Genomic DNA, 14,905 nt, shown 5'->3' on the forward strand with positions numbered 1-14,905 from the left:
TCCATCATCTACCACACAGTGGATCCCAGTAGAAAGCAAATATAGAAACAGGAGAACATCTGAATTCACTCTGTGCTAAACATTCATTTGATAGAAGGAACAATTGTAATCATAGTCAGATCTACCTGAGCTTTAATGATGGGGCCTTTTAACCCACACATTCAACACTTTTTACCAGATTTCCTTCCTGGCTTTGACTGCTGCAGCTGTGTTTGACACTGGAAGACATTTTTAAATTCTTCTTCACTCTTCATGATTATAGTTTATTCTTTTGGGGGAAATGCAGCTTTAAACCTTCAAATGTTCAAGTCAACCCAACAATACACAAGAAAAATCAATCTGATTGATCACAAGTGGACAAACTTCTGGCTTCTGTAGACAAAATAAAATCCAACATTTAATCCACAACATGATTAAAACATTCTTCTTGTCCCAAATCACCAAGAGCTGCACATGAAGCACCACAATATGTTTTTATCCTCAGTGATTTCAGATATGAACTCTGTTTACTTTCATCAGTGTTTGTTAACATCTTCCTCTGCATTAGTTTATAGCAGCGACTCATTCAAAGGAGACTTTTTAGGAGTTCACTTCCTCTCATGTGTTCATCCTCAGCAGTTTTCTACTAAGCTGCTAAAGTTAGCTCGATGCTTACCTTTAGCTGAGCCCACAGACAGAGATTAACGCTGTTCTCAGGTCAGATCCAGGAGATCAGGGTGCGCGGATCGATCCAAGTATCAATAGTTGGTAGTGATGCTGAATCGATGCTTTAGTTTGTTTCTCCTCTAAGTTCACTTCTTTTCATCCAGGAAAAAGCAGCTCTCTCTGCTCTCCGACCACGCAGCCGCAGTTTGCTCCGCCCCCTTCTTCCTGCTCTGCTGTGGTTTGTTGCTGCGCGGTCACGTGACTCCGCTGCGCTCAGAAACCACGTGGGCTGCAACAGCAGCAACTTAAGCAGACATGAAAAAGGGCAACAAAGAAAGAAAGAGGAGGGAAATCAAAATCAGTTCATATTAATCATCAATAACCTGAGTGAATGCAAACTGCAGTTTTTCAATGATTTCATGCATTAAGGGAACAAAGTGATCCAAACCTACCTGCCCTGTGGGAAAAACTCATTTGACCTCGTGTTCAATGATCAATGAACTGTGATGAAGCAGATTGTTGGAGAGCTGAGTTCAGTCTCACTGCCACACTCAGACCTGATCACTGCAGAGCTGCTCAATCAGGAAGGCCCTTAAACACAAGCTGTGTGACAAAGTGAAGCAGCTCAAAGATGTCAGGAAGCAAAAAAGGAGCTTCCAAGACAAAGAAAGAAGCTAAAAGGAACCAATGCAGACACAAATGAGCCTCTGACAGAGAAACATGCAGACCCAACACCACAAGCACCAATACTAAGGAGACAAAACCACATTCAATCAACATGGATCAAAGATCAAAGTTACAGGAGCAGCTGAAGGACAAAAAGCTGTGATCATTAAAGAACTTTGAGCTTTGGACAAATATCACACATGTTCACAATTATGAGAACTTCATCCAAACCATCATTTCCCATCAGGAAGCCCTCCCCCACCATGTCCCTTGCAGGGTTCCGTAGTTTCCTGTTTAGCTGCTCATGTTGTTATTAAATATTGTGAATGTTTCCACACATGAAGCTCTGCAGGTAGAAATGCTCTGCTATGCATGTCAAAGGTCATATATGAAAATCCACACAGCCCTGAGTTCAAATCTCCAGTTTGATGTGTTCAAATACAGTGAGCATGTTTCCTGTTTGCTGTGGCTTTGTTTTAGATCAAAGTCAGAAGTTGTTTGGTGTCAGTAACCTAATACGCCTCAGGCAGGTAGAAAGTGGATGCAGGTGTTCAGAGGGACTGCTGTGTGGTTACTATGGTGAGGTCACTTTACTGATCAGTACTATACTTATTAAAGCAGAAGCACACAGAGCAGCAGGGATCAGATGCTGATTGGTGCAGGAACACGCTCACCTGTGGAGGGCGCTGCATGCTGCTGTGCTCTCCTGTGGCCTGTCTCAGCCTTTGCTTGAAGCTGCTGCCTGTTTGGACAGTCTGATGCTGAGATCCTGCCCATGTGAGGAAAAGCTCGCAGACACACAGCAGCGATTAGTTCCAGATGTTCTTGTGTTTCAAAGTGCTCTAACTTAAGGCTGAAACAGCTGCCACAGTCTCTCTGACAGGATCTCCTGTGAAAGCGCTGACAGGTGTATCCACTGATCCACCTCACCTGGATGTTAGCTTTAAGCTGGAGGAGGACTTAAAGACTCACACACTGATTAGACAACAGTGACAGGTGCTGCTTCTGGCTGCTGTCTTTCATCCAGTGTCTGCAGCTCCAGTCTCACACCTGTATATTACACAAAGTCCTGCACAAATATTCAGATATTAGACAGCTTCAAGCTTCAGATTTGGAAGAAAGCCAACATGACGCTTCCCAGTGCTCTGACCTTTGGAAGGAAAAGAAAAGGTCAAAGGTGGAGCCTGAATAGGATTCATTTGCATATTTGCTGCTGTTTGAATCCATAGCTGAGATTGTTGTTTGTAAATGAAGCCAAACATTTGTCTCCTCCTGGTGTCGCTGGGATAACTGTACATGTACTCTGATCTGTGAGTGAGTGCACCACAGCACACAGCAGCAGAGACTGGATACAAGGAGAAGAGCACAAAGGACACACAAACACTGGGAGACATGCTGTTCATTTGATGAGTTTATTAGAGATTTCCATCATGGAGTCATTGTGGGAACGAACTGCAGGGAAAAGAGCAAAAGTGGAAAAAGACAGAACAACAACATGTGGATCCTGGAATAATCACAGCTTCCATCTTTAAAGGACTGAAGAGGAAGACTGTCATGATTCTGGGCCGTGTGCCCAGTATTTTGTGTTTAGTTATTTTGGTTTCTGTTTTCATTGAGTCCTTGTTATGTTTTCCAGTTTGTATTGGGCTTTGTTCATTCATGTAGTTCCTGTCTTATTTTGGTACTGTCCGAGTTCTAGTGTTGTGTGTTTAGCTTTCCTTCCTGTGTCTCTCTCCCAGGTGTTCCTTATCCTCTCGTTACCTAGTGTGTTTATATTGCCTGTGTTCCAGTCAGTCCCTGTCGCGTCATTGTCATCAGTGTTTGTCTTCTGTGCTTGTCCTGCAGTCAGTCAGTCAGTTAGTTTGCGTTTGCTCCCTTGTATGTCTGCTACCCTGTCTCCAGCATTAAAGCTGTTTTTGAGTTTATTCCCGTGTTTTGGTGTCTGCTTTGAGGTCCTCACTCCTGCCAGCCGCAGCAGATCATGACAAAGAAGTTTACAAGGAATCATTGAGAACAGTTTCAAACATCAACTGATTGAATCCATGAATGTGAAAACGTGTTTGTGAGTGAAAGAGACAGACATGTACAGACTGAACTATCTGTTCAACAGTCAGAGTGTTTCTCTAACAGGAGGACGCTCTTTACACTCAGCTCAGCACACACACACTGACGAACCACGAGACCAGAACACAAACCCAGGATAAAGAGGTTCAGTGAATGTGGTGTTGAAGGTGTGGAGGTGGATCAGAGTGTCAGAGGAGACTCTGTAGAAGGACAGAGTGCCAGCAGGACAGTCCACATACACTGCTACTCTGTTAGAGACAGAGGAGGAGGAGGAGGAGGAGATGGATGTTAGTCTGCTATTGTGCCACACACAATAAGGTTCATCATCAGAGCAGTACAGTCTCCAGGACTGATCATTCCCTCCAAACAAACAGTCTTCACTGTCTCCTTTCCTTCTGATTCTTCTGTAACTCACTGATATATAAACGTCTCCTCTCCACTCGACCTCCCAGTAACAGCGACCAGTCAGACCATTTCTACACAGCAGCTGATCATAAACATCAAATCTGTCTGGATGATCAGGATATGACTGAACCTCCTCCACACGTGTCACCTTCCTGTTGTTGTCACACAGTGTTTGTGTTGATTGTGAGTTGACAGGAATCTGATGGAGAGAACAAACACAATCCAGCTGCAGTTATTGATCCATCATCTGTTCATTGATTGACACTTTGATGATGACTCCTGACATCAGAGATGTGAATGAGTGATGTGACAGTTTGAAGATGGTTGAATGTGTGCTGCTTTGTTTTCATCAATCACATTAAAAACACACTTACACTTCCTCAGACCTGGCTCAGCCATCGCACTCCAGCAGGCTCCGCCCTGAAAGGAGGAGGGGGGTCAGAGGTTATTTCCTGTCTTCCTCTGAGCGTCTGCATCTCTGTTTTCTACATGTTTTTGTTCTGGCTCGGCCGCACGGCTAATTTCCCTTTAGGGCCGATGAAAGCGAAGCTGCGAGCACCACGAGGGATGACCGCATCATTGAACTGTTCTCAGATCAGCATCAAAACCCTGCAGCTGCAGGTCTGACCCGGCTACAGGCAGAGGCAGTGATGGCCAGTGGGAGCCTGTTTGAACACTTTGGAGTTCATTCTTTGAAGCTTTCAGTCTGGATGTTGTGTGATGAGAAAGAAAGCATTCAAATGCAGCACTGGTCTCATCAAACTTCTTCTCCATCATTAAGTAGAGGAAAAGAAGTGACAGAGTCACAGCTGTGCTTCAGAGGCACACACACACTTGAAGATGTCTGACCTTTGAATATGACAAGTATAGGAAAATGATCCACGGATCAAGGAGATCAGATCCTGTGGATTAGTCTGCAGCACCATCAGATTGTTTTCCTGTTTTTGTCTCAAAGTGTCCTTTATACAGTCAGAAAGGCACAAAAGTCAAGAGGATTTAACCCAACAGCTGAAATGATGTTAGAACAGAGGATGTCCACGTGTTGGGCTCTTTGTCTTTCAGCAGTGCTTCACAGGATCTTCCAGTTACACATTGTTCTCACACTGGAACAACATTTGAATCTTCATTTGAACATCAATTCAAAATGTCTCATTGAAGGGAATTTGCAGCTTTTGTCTTCCAGCTGAGAACTTAGAAGATCTGCAAACTGCACAAGGTTGTTAAAAGACTTGAACCTGGAAATGAGCTCAAAATGGAAAACTGGCTCTGAAATCTGAGACTACATCACGCAGAATAATCACACCAAGAAGAACAACTTCCTCTGTGGAGCTCAGGGGCGGGGCTCAGGGCTGGCTCCGCCTTCTTGTCTGCAGCAGATCTGTATCTCTATCACATCTGTATCAGCCTGTGGCTCGTTTTCCTCTTCTTCACCAAATCCATGGACCTACTCTGAGGTCTTCCTCTTGTTTCTCCTGCCTAGCAGCTCCAATGGATCCCCTCTCCCTGCTCAGCTCCTTATGAAGGTAAACACAACAATGCTGAGAAGAAGAAGAGGCTCAGTTTTAGTGTGGAGCATAAAAACACTTTTAAAGCTGTGATGTTCCCAGTGGATCTTTCTGTTCTGACTTTAGAGGCTTTCTTTTGGCATCAGTAAAAAGATCTAAGCTATGGTGATGAAAGCTGATATGGATCCTTTCAGGAGGAAAAATAAAGCATTTAGTCTTGTCATTTAGTACAAAGATGGTTGAAGTTTACTTGTCCAAAACCAAGCGAGGATGAACCATCAGGACCTGGGATTAAATCAAACCCAGGAGTGTTGGATGGAAGGTGGGACAATAGCTGCACACCTACATATCTGTAATGATTAAAGGCTTTCTAGCCATCCTTAGTGTTTAAGAAGATAGCAGTGATCATGTTGGTAGTTCCCTCTGCCCGTCTGTGGGGCTCTGCCATGCTTACAGTAAGGCATTAGAAACTACTGATCTGACCTTTGAACTTTGAGTTTATTTGATCGATACAAACAAAGATCAATGCTTTATTCGTCCTGCTGAAAAAGACCATCCTAATGACAAATATAGAATCTACCATTTGGAGAGCAGATTTGAAGACATGAAGCAAACTTTGTGTGAGTTTACAGCTGCCATGGCGATAGCAGCATACTATGTTTTTAGCTGATTATTAGGCCGGACATAAGACAGGGAACACTGTTCTTAACCTGTGAGGTTTCAGAGGCATTTGACTTTCTGTATTGATGATATCGGCACTCGGCCCACTGTAACCTCTGATTATAGCGGTATAATTGATACATAAATTATATGGTTTTGCCTCTTTAATCTCTTTGTATGTGATAAGCCTACAAATGATGGAGGATCCTCCAGTATGATTGTCGCCTATGTGTTGAAGCAGGGTTATAATAGTTTTAGGTTTTACATTATGGTTTAGTTTTAGTTAGTTTTTACTTTTTTTTCTTTAATTTAGTTAGTTTTAATTAGTTTTCAGAGCGGTTTTACTCGTTTTTATTAGTTTTTATTTTTGGTTTATTGTTTAGTTTTAGTTTAGTTTCATTAGTTTCAGTATTAGTTTTAGTTTTTCATACTTTGTCAGGTGCAAGATTCAAGATACAAGAGTAACTCTTGTGTAATAAAAACTCAAAAAGATCCTGTTTAAAGAAATATATTCAACAACCAGCTGTTCACAGACAGCAGCACTACAGGCTAAATGTGTGTAATATTAAGGACACACATGAACATCAACAGGGAGAAACACAGAAAAACATGAACTCCAAACTCAATAAACAATAAAGTTCAGCGTCAGTGCAGCAGATTAACAACAGCTTCTGTTTGGAGCTAGCTTGGTTAGATGCTCCATATGTGGCCGACCTCATGTCGCACTTCTGCTTGTGTAGCTGGATTGTGTGTTCGTTACCTTACGGTCGTGTGCTGGTGTTTTACATGCGGTGCTGGGACTTCTTTTGGTCCTCGCTCTTTGTGCTCAGTTTTTTGGCTGCAAACTCAGCGAGGAGTCACATTTCTTCGGAGGTGAACGAAGGAATAGACAAACAGAACGATCAAGGGAACATCCAAGGTCCCTAAAACCAGCAGCTAATGGGAACCAGCCTGAACCAGCCTGAACCAGCCTGAACCAGCCTGAACCAGCCTTGCATATTTCAGATATTTCTAATGATGTAATAGAATGAGATTACAAAAAATTATATGTCTGGGTTTAGCCAGAGAGGGGTTCAGACTTCATGCCCTGAACCAGCTGATTTGTATTAGCTCAAATAGGTTGCAAGTCTCACCCAGACCGGTCTGTGACTTGTGTGATTCTTGGCTGATTAAATTCAAGTTATTGATTTTTATTCCGTTGTCGTCTGAATCCTTTTAAAAGAACACACACATGTATCAGGGATTAATTAAATTCCAACAAATCTGATGGAGAGCAGAAATATTGAAATGGAAGAAGTCAATAAAAAAAGGCTGTATTTACAGGAACCCTGCAGCATGGATACAAATGTTTCCAGAGGAAATGCTCAACATGGACAATTTTGTTCAGAAGAAGAAAATGAATTTGATTTGTGCTGATCTGAAGACAAATTTATGAAATAACTGATTTCATCCACACAGTGTGCAGCATCAGAAGCTGCTGCTGGAAATATACCTGGAAGACAGACGTGCTTCTAGAAGAATGGTCAGAAATTCCCATCAACGCTCCTAAAACTGTGGAAAGCCTTCCCAGAAGAGCTGAAGCTGTTACAGCAGCAAAGCGTGGGCCCACATCATGTTAAAGCCTCTGGATTAAGAATGGATGTTACTCAGGTTCATGTGAGCGTGAAGGCAGACGAGTGAATACTTCAGACAGTACAGTGTAGTACTGACAGTAAATGTTACTGTTGATTTAAAGTTATTTATTTGACACATTTACATAATGATCTATAATCAAAGTAATGTAGCTATTCAACCCTGTAACTATATTATTTTTATCAAAGTAATCATAAATCACTTTTCATGTTTTTGTTTTAAATACTTTAAATAATCATATGAACAATGTTTCAGAACAAATATTTCAAAAAATAATAATAATTTGAAACATGATAAATTTCAAAAGTTACTTAATTTAATTTAAATGAAGTCATAACTTAAATTAAATGGTTATTCAGTTAGAATGTTTCTCTCTAATGGCAGAGAAATTATAAATAAAAATAGATTAATGTCATTTTTTCAGCTGCATGAATGTTGGAAACAGGTTTTCACCTAATTTAGCAGCTGACAAATAAAACCTATAATATAAATGATTCCTTTGATGCCTGAGCTGAGCCAATCAAGCTCTCATAGTTCATTACATATTACTGATAAATATGTAACAGAAACTTTAGAAAGAGAAGGTTTATTTTTCTAAAGGTTTGAAGCCAAAATCCTGGACTGACCCTGATCAGCAGGCAGTGACTCTCCATGTCACTCAGCGTGCTCCAGAGCAGGTTAGATCTGCAGCTCTGAGCTCCAATCTTAAACTAAGTCCATCACAATTTGGGATCCTGAGAGTTTTGCTCTGCAGCATCTGGGCTAAAGCCTTCCACTTGCTGCTCGAGAACCAAACTGAGCTCCAACTAAAATGTACATAATCAAATCACTCAAATATGAACCAACGTTTCAGTGCAGTGAACTCGCTGTAATGTTGAGGAGAGCAGCATCAGAAGATGGAGCACTGAGCTCCTAAAGGGATGGACGTGCTCAGCAACAACACTCAAGTAGGCTGTGGTGTTTCAGTGATGCTCAGCTGGTACTGAGGGGAGCCTGACCTTCACCTCTGACCTCTGTGTTAGAATGCAGCTGGACAGTAACAGCCAGAGCAACAGGGATGGGATATGTTGCAAGGCTGAATGGTGCCACAAGGTGGTGCTTCTTCCTTGTTGTGTGTGTTGGACTGAGAACCACTGCAGAACGCCGCTGATGCCCACCCAGTCGACATCTTGGAGCACGAGCTCTACGTTGTGACCAGCTGATCGCGGGACGCTCTCTGTGCCTATTGTCATGTATGACCTGGCTATGCCGAGCCGTGGAGACCTGGCATTTGATGGTCCTAAGTTCTGCCAAATAAAGGCACTGTATTCGGAATCTTGTCGGCTATGTTTATGAGTTACCCGGGCATGGCTAGTGCTAGCCCTAGCTAACTTCGCTAGTCTCTCCACCCGCACCAGCCTCCTGTTACAACAGGTGTACCTAATAAAGTGGCTAGTGAGTCTTCATAAAGGAGGAGTTACATGGATCATCTCTGCAACGGGAAGAGGAAATATGAGCGCACAGAATGAGCAGCGACTCCCAATGTGACCAACACTGAATGTGACTTTCTGGGCTTCCTGCTCCTTCTTCTCTCCAATGACGGCCTCAGTGATGAAGGCAGATGTTCCTGCTGCTGCTCTGCTTTGATATGAGCTGCATGAAACAACACTGCAACAACACGCTGGACAAACATCTAAGAGTCCATCTGCAGGACTCTGGAGTTTCCTTCACTCTCCTTCACTCCTTTCCTTCACCTCATGACGTTTTCCATCCACATGAAGGTAAAGTGATGAGGAAAAGGAGGAAGGACGGATTTGGACTCATTTCTTTGGGAGCTCAGACTCGACTCTGGAGCGCCCCCTGCTGCGCTCCCGGCTCAATCGCAGCCACTTCCTGTTCAGTGGGATTGACCGGAAGTGGGATGTGTCTGCCGTGAAGCGCGCGGATCTGTGCTCGCTGACCTCTTTGTGTGTTTGGAAAGAGTTGCAGCTTCGTCCCGCAGCTTCATCTAAAGGTAAGCAGGAGCTAACTTTAATGTGAGCTCAGTTCATCTGGAGCTGAGCTCCTGAATGAGCTCTTCTGCTGCTCTCCTCGGTGTCTGTTCACTTTATTGTGAACACGCTGAGAGGAGAGTGAGAGAGTGTTTGGAGACCAACAGCAGCTAATCATTAGCTCAGCATGCTAGCAGAAGGTGGAGCACAAACTCTGTTTTTCTGCCTGCTCCAAACCTCTGCAGCCTCATTTCTATTGAAATAAATGAGAGCGATCTGCTGCAGGATCAGGGTCACAATAAACTATATTGTTCAGCTGCTGTGGATGAACACGTGAGAGGAAGTGAGCTCCTAAAATGATGTTCAGAGAGCAGCTGGGCGGTGAGGGGAGAGGAAAGAGGAGCATAGAGATCCCAGCAGCAACACACAGGACAAAACACAAAGAGCAGGAGACAAAAAGCTAAAGACACGCAGCAGCGGCCGCGCTCACTGCAGCTACACCTGGCTCCAAAATACTGTGCGCATCTACATCGTTATGTACGGTTCAGTGTGTGCAGGAAAGTGGGGATTTCATGGTGCCTTTAGGTGCACCTCGGAAACTGAACAATCTCTGCAATAAAAGTCATGAAGTTTGTTTAAAATTCTTTTTAAGTTTACCTTTGTTCACAGAAACACACCTGTAGTCACTTTATCGTTCCTTTTGATGCATCATTTTAAATGTTTCAGTGCAAACATTGTAACAGTAAAATAGGTTGTAGAAGTATATGTTTTATATTCATTTATATTCTAATTATAGTTATATTTCTAGAAAGGCACAAGTCAGGTTATGGTGTAGAGTTTCAGTACGGTTTGTAGTTACCATATACCTACAGTACAAATTTAACACAGCAGTGTGTATCCATTGTTCAGCATGTCTATAGTTTGTGTACCTGTTGGCCCTTTTCCATTAGGGCCTACTCTGCTCAGTTTTTAGGGTTTTCCATCAGATGGTAGTACCTGGTATCAGGTAGTTTTTCAGCACCTACTCAGCCAGGGTTCCACTTGGTTTACTTCATCTAAAGATGTGATGTCAGTTGACTGCATGCCAGGCAGTGATGTCACTAGATGAGTCACGAGAGCGACTCTTTCACAAGAATCAAAACCAAGGGAGCAACGAGGGAATTGGCTCCACACTAACCAACACAGACTTTTTTGTGCTCGGTGGCTGACAGCAGAATCTAGAGCTAGCTCAATGAAGTCACCTTTGTGTTGGTGTCACACACAAATGAATCACAGGACTTTCAGGCTGCTTTGCTGAGGTGGTACTCAAATGTAATCGACAGTGAACAATACCAAGTCAAACTGAATTGTGCGGTGTAGATTGTTGTGGCAAAGAATGAAGCAGAACAGGAGGAGCTACTCGGCTGTGGTGTCTCCAGTTGTCTTTGTTCCCAGCAGAGTAGAATCCAAAGCTCACTCTCAGCTCTCCTTCCAGGAACGATGATGCTGATTTTCTGTTGTTTTTCACTTTGTGCATAAAGTTTCATGAGGTTCAAATGGAGCAGCAAACTGCAGTTTCTCAGCAGTGGAGGTGCAGCAGTGCAGTTTCTCAGCAACTGGAGACTGACAGACTGACTGAAGACATTTAGTCTGAGTGGATCTGAACTTTCCTTCTTGATGGTTTCCATCTTGCTTTGACTGCAGCTGTAGCAACACTGATTCCAGGAGGATGTGTACAAAACATTTTGACAGACACACAAAGCTGGACAGCTTTTGTTCTGAGTGTTTGGAGAGAGTCTGTCTCTGTGTGTGTGTCTGCATTCACTTTGTTCCTCTAAGGCCTCTTTCCCAACAGGGTTCCGGTGCCGTTGCCTTTATTTGAACCGTTAGGCGGGTTTTCCACCGTGGAAGCACTCGGTGCTCGGCCAAAACACGGGTTCAACTCCGGCCCCGCAAACTAGCTGGTCTCGAACCAGGAATGCGTGACGAAAGCGGCAGAAGGGCGTGACTCTGCCGTCTCAACATTAAGTTTTCTACCATATTACATGTGTATTACAGGAGAAAAGGGAAGCGATTTTCACGGCTGTGAATTAGGTTGGGCTCTAAGGCTGAACTTGCTGCTTTGTATCAGTTCATATCACAGATAAAAGGACACAAAGTGCGTACTTGTCATCTAATCTCTGTCCCTCTGTGCTGCACACAGATGCTGCAGTAGTTTGGTTTGGACCCTAAAAGGTGTTTGCAGCACAGAAAGGGGAGCGTGTTCTCCCACGTTTCTGCGCTTCGGCTTCGTGTCCAGACGAGGACCCGCCCACACTCCTACATAAAGGAGCAGTTCACAGAAACGCGGTGGGAACGCGGGCCCGTTCTTAAGCGTTTCGCCTGTTCACTGGGAACAGAACCAGCACTGGCACGTGAACCGGTTCCTCGGTGGTGGGAAAGTTGCATCAGAGATGTCAGCACATGAACAGGGACTCCAACCACGAACCTGTGGGTTACTAGTCGGCTCTTCAGATCTTCTGTCTTTGTTTCAAACAGGTTTCCCACCTACTGTTTCTAGATGCCCACCCTAACATAGCCGGCTAGAACCGGCCGTATCCCACAACAGTGTGTAAATCCAAATCAGCCTTAAAGGGCTCATCCCCCCAAACAGTGCAGGGTGGTAGCTTCTAATAAAGATCTGTTCTCCTGCAGCTGATCATCAGGAGGAGGAGAGTCTGACGGAGCAGCAGAGGAACATTTTCAGCCTCTACAGAGGAAACAATGAGTTCAACACAACAGGTGAGAAAAATCTCAGTGTTACACTATTATTGAAACTGTGTGACTTCATCAGCTGCTGCTGGTTTGTTTTATTAATTTATTATGGTCCCAATTAGCATCCACTGTTCCGTACTCTTCTGCTTGGGGGGGTTGGGGCCTATCACAGCTGTCAGACAAGTATTCACACTTATGGATAATCACCATTTAACCTAACTGTTGGAAATGGCAGTAAATGCATATCTTTGGACTGTGGGAGGAAACCAGAGTATGCGAAGAAAACCCACATAAACATAAAAAGGAGAACACAAACTCCACACAGAAAATCCTTGGCCAAGGTAGAATTGAATCTAGGATCTTGTTGCTGTGAGGCAGCTGTGCTAACCACTACGTCACTGTGCTCACATTTTAACAGGACACTGAAACAAAGACATTAATAATCAAGATTCAGATCAAACCCACAGTTTATCACACAATACATCATTTTCATTGAGCAGTATTTGATCTATAATGTCATTTTCATCACTGTTGTAATTACACATTTCATATTTTCATAGCACTTTTCCACTCTCTCCTCATTAGATCTCACTGTTTTCCAACCAGTTTGATTCCAGTTCTTACTGGTTTGGAAATGCTGTCCCAGTAGCTGTTGATGTTGCTGTTGTGGTGATCCCCAGAGTCTCTCATCCCGTGGTTCAACCCACTCCAACTCCACTGTGTTGGACTGCAGCTGGTGGCAGTAGTCCTTGTTCTGCTCTGAAGATCTGCTTCAAGCTTTAGGGTCACTCTGAGCAGAAGCTGCAGAAGGTGGAGAGCTGCTTCATGTGCTGCTACACCAATCTCACAGAGGCTGCAGAGCAGAACAACAACTACCATCACAAACTGCAGTTCAACACTGTGGAGTTTGTCTGTCAGTGTGATCAGAAACTCAGTGAGAGAGAGCTCATATTTGCTTTGTTATTTATTAGAAAATATATGCATACAGTACTTGAAAAAGTGTGTGTTTGCTGTCCTTTTATGGCCTTCATGTGGCCTGCAGTAGTCCTGTGAGGAATCTTGGATTCATCTTTGACCAGGATGTGTCTGTTAGCTCACAGATAAAAGAAGTTTCCAGGATGGCTTTCATCCATTTGCAGTGTTGTCCCATCCTTTGGCATTTTGACATGTTATGATTCTTTATAACCAGGATGTCCAATTAATGCTTTGAAATCATCTTACATAAATTTATGTTTCCTCTTCTTTTCCCTTGTACATGGCTGCATGTAATGTGCTACTGTCACCAGTAGGTGGAGGTAATAGACCTAGTAGATCTTTGGAGGTGACAAAAAAAAACTCTAACATTAATGGAGTTTGAAGTTTGTTCCACGACTGCATTTCACTCACTGCCTCTGTTTGTATCTCTGTCACTGCAGGACCAACATGGAGCGAGAAGTCAGGAGGCTGACAAACCTCACAGAAGGAAGGGAGGAAAACAATACAGCTGTGATCAGTGTGGGAAGGATTTTACCTGGAAGGGTGATCTAAAAAATCATCAACTCATCCACACTGGAGAGAGACCGTTCAGCTGTGACTTGTGTGGAAAGTCTTTTACCCAGGCTGGACACTTAAAAAGACACCAACTCATCCACAGTGGAGAGAAGCCGTTCAGCTGTGACTTGTGTGGAAAGTCTTTTAGCCTGGCTGGAAGCTTAAAAAGACACCAACTCATCCACAGTGGAGAGAAGCCGTTCAGCTGTGACTTGTGTGGAAAGTCTTTTAGCCTGGCTGGAAGCTTAAAAAGACACCAACTCATCCACAGTGGAGAGAAGCCGTACAGCTGTGATCAGTGTGGCAGAGCTTTCACTCACCATAGCCACTTAAAGAGTCATCAAGTCACCCACTCTGGAATTAAGGCATACAGCTGTGACTATTGTGGAAAAACTTTCATCCGCATACAGAGCAGAAATACACACCTACGCATTCACACTGGACATGATGTGTACTGCTGTGATCAGTGTGGCAAAAAGTTTGGAACAGACCAAGAGTTACAATCCCACATGTTTACCCACACTGAGGAGAGACCTCATAAATGTGACCTGTGTGATAAGACTTTTAAACTTCCACGTTACCTGAGAGCACACCAACAGATCCACAGCAGAGAGAGACTCTACAAGTGCAGTTACTGTGAGGTATGTGTTTTTATTTTGATCTTGTAACTTTAGCCTGACTGTTGGGGAACAACTGTTGAGTTATGATTTTTGCTTCTATGATCATAAGAAACTAAATTATTACTTTTTGTAGTGACAAACATTTATATCACTGTATTATTTATGGTACACCAGTTTTCCGGTATATCATGGTATTATTAATTCTGCATATATGGGTCTTTATGTTGGTTTACAGTGGCTCCTTCTTCAGTCAGAAGTATATAAAATAGGGCTGCAACAAAAATAGTTAATGATGAATTTAATTGTAGTCATTTTTTATTACTGGTTTCATTTTTCTTTTGAGATGTCTTCCTGACCGTCTATCTCTGGCGAGCTTCACATGTGCAATAGCATTCAGCGACATGTTTATTCATGGCACCCAATGGTGAAAGAACACGGCGTGCTAGACAATCCAAGGTTTCACAGCCACTCACTT

The sequence above is a fragment of the Archocentrus centrarchus genome, unplaced genomic scaffold (genome assembly GCF_007364275.1).
Source record: "Archocentrus centrarchus isolate MPI-CPG fArcCen1 unplaced genomic scaffold, fArcCen1 scaffold_24_ctg1_1, whole genome shotgun sequence".
NCBI classification, from domain to species: domain Eukaryota; kingdom Metazoa; phylum Chordata; class Actinopteri; order Cichliformes; family Cichlidae; genus Archocentrus; species Archocentrus centrarchus.